The 2500-nt window shown below is 41.2% G+C and overlaps 1 pseudogene; it reads right to left on the reverse strand.

Moving 5' to 3' along the window:
• The window catches only part of LOC143307510 (large subunit ribosomal RNA), an 8227-nt pseudogene that overhangs the window by 2081 nt on the left and 3646 nt on the right, over positions 1-2500 (reverse strand).

The following is a 2500-nucleotide window of genomic DNA, read 5'->3' on the forward strand; positions in this document are numbered from 1 at the left end:
TTGCTGGTTTTGTGTGCAGACATATTCCTAATATATGCCCTAGGGTTTCGATTTGCATGTTACACCTTCGACAAATTGGGTCGATGTCCTTTTTTGCTCGTTTTAGCGCTACCCTTGTACCGAAGGTATTTGTCCTTAATTTTAAAGCGTCCAGGTATCTTGATGGCTTTAATAAGCTGGGTTTGTACAGCCATGCATTTCCTATTTTATCTCCTGCGAATTCATGTACTCCATGCCCTTGTGAAGATAGCTGTCTCCATTTCTCCGTATGTGCTTTTTTCAAGCTAATTCTTGCGTTTTCGATGCCTTCTAAATCATTAGGCCATTGCAACCCCACCGATTGCGCATATTTGTTTATGATTTTCTCCTGTCCTTTATACGCCTCTCTTACTATTTCATCGTCGCTTTCTCTCATTTTTAGCCCATTTCTTAGTTTGGCTATTCTGACGATGTCTGCCAGCCTCTGAATCCCTATACCACCATGACTTTTATCTGAATATATAATTCCATCCGTCGTTGATGGGTGGAGGTGTAGAGCTTTCTTAATAATTGTTTTTATTTCGTGGTCAATGGTTTCTAGAGTATTCAACGGTGGTGGATTTGCCACCAATTTATGAATATATTTAGGCAGGAGATATGTTCGTATTAAATTCGTTTTCTGGTGCGGTTTAAGTTTCATTTTTATAATGTTGGTTGCTGCCTTGGTGATTTCGTTGACATCGATGCGTTCAAGCCCTCTCCAAGGGCTTATTGTTACTCCCAGATACTTGAACATATCCTCAGGTTTGGTTTCTGGGATTTGAGTTTCTTCGATTTTTATTTCTGGGTCTTGTAAGTACCAAGTTTTATTCTTGTGAACGATCTGGAACGTTGCACATTTTTCTGCTTGGATTTTCATGCCAAGCTCAGATAAATATTTGAGCAGCTTTTTCATTTGCCGTTTGGCTTCAGTTTTATTTTTAGCTATTAAAACCAGATCGTCTGCGAACGCAAGAATAGAGACAGTTTCACCATTTATTTTGACGCCCTCCGTCGTCTGTTCGATGTTCCCGATTAACGGGTCTAATATTAGATTAAAGAGGAGAGGAGACAGTGGGTCTCCTTGTTTTACTCCTCTCTTCAAGTGAATTTTTAAGGTTCCGCCCTTATCATCCGTTTTTAGCTCTGTTTTGCAGCCATCATACATTTTTGTTATGTATTCTGCAATGGCTGGAGCGATACCCTTTAATTTTAACCCTTCGCCTAAGGCGCTGTGTGGGACTGTGTCAAAAGCCTTTGAAATGTCGACTATTGTCACAATTCCACCTCCTTTCGTTTTCATTTCTTTTATTGCAGCTTCTAAAATTGTTATATTGTATTTACACCCGTCTTCGCGGGTGAACCCTTTTTGTCTTTTGTGTTGCTTTATTTTATCCCGCAATCTGCTGTCCAGCATTGACGAATATAGTCTGCCCATTAGTGACCCTATTGTTATTGGTCGCCAATTCTTAGGATCTCGTTGGTCCTTTCCTGGTTTAGGTATTAACGTGGTTCTATTTAATTTCCAATTTGTTGGGTAGACCTCTCGCATCATTATTAGATTGAAGAGCTGGGACAGCAGATGCAATGTTCCATTTTTACGTAGGTGGATTTTCTTTATTCCGTCGACTCCTGCGGCTTTGTCTGTTTTTAGTTTTTTAACTTTGTTTATTAATTCGCCTTCGGTGATGGGCACGAATATCTCTTTGGTTGGGACGCTTTCACTCGGTCCTCCGAATCTTGGTAAACCTGAGGTAGACACCACTCTACCCCATAGGTTTCCATAGAGGCTTTCGATTTTCCTTTTATCGGGAAGTTCAATTCTTTCCCCTGCCTCCACTTGCGTCCCAACGACCGCCATGTCTATTAATTTTTTAGGGCATTTTTTATATAACTCCTGATATCGAGCATAAGTGAAATCCTTCCTGCGGGTGTGGTCACTTTTCTTTTTATTCATTCTATTTTGATTTCCATTACTCCTTCTTTTTCTTCCCCCAGGAGGTTTATCCTCTACGCCCTCTTTAAGTTTTTCTGTTAGTTCACAAATTAAATTCTCGATATCATGGGGATCTCCAAGCTCCTCCCTGGCCCAATGCTGTATCCTTTGTTCTATATATCTCAGTTCGTTGTTTTCCTCCAACGATTGGGCCAGAATGTGTTCCTTTAGCACCGCTTTCCATTCGATTGTGTTATCTGCAGTACTAGGTCCGCTGCGTTCGTATATTATTTCAATTTCCCCTTCTGCAGCAGACTGAGGCGAGCTTGGGCTGGAGCTGCTATCGCTTAGCTCCTCCTCCATTTCGCTTCTGCCTTGAGCGGGTAAAAGCCTCCTTTTATCGCTTATTTGTTTATAAGTTTTGCCAGGTAGGAATCTGCTTATTGCGACATTTATAAACCTTTCATTTTTGAATCTTTCGTTTAGCTCTAAGAGGAGTCTCTCCTCCTCTTTGGACCAGGCCGAGGCTCTGTTGCCTGGTCGGTT

The sequence above is a fragment of the Osmia lignaria genome, unplaced genomic scaffold, assembly GCF_051020975.1.
Source record: "Osmia lignaria lignaria isolate PbOS001 unplaced genomic scaffold, iyOsmLign1 scaffold0057, whole genome shotgun sequence".
Taxonomy (NCBI): domain Eukaryota; kingdom Metazoa; phylum Arthropoda; class Insecta; order Hymenoptera; family Megachilidae; genus Osmia; species Osmia lignaria.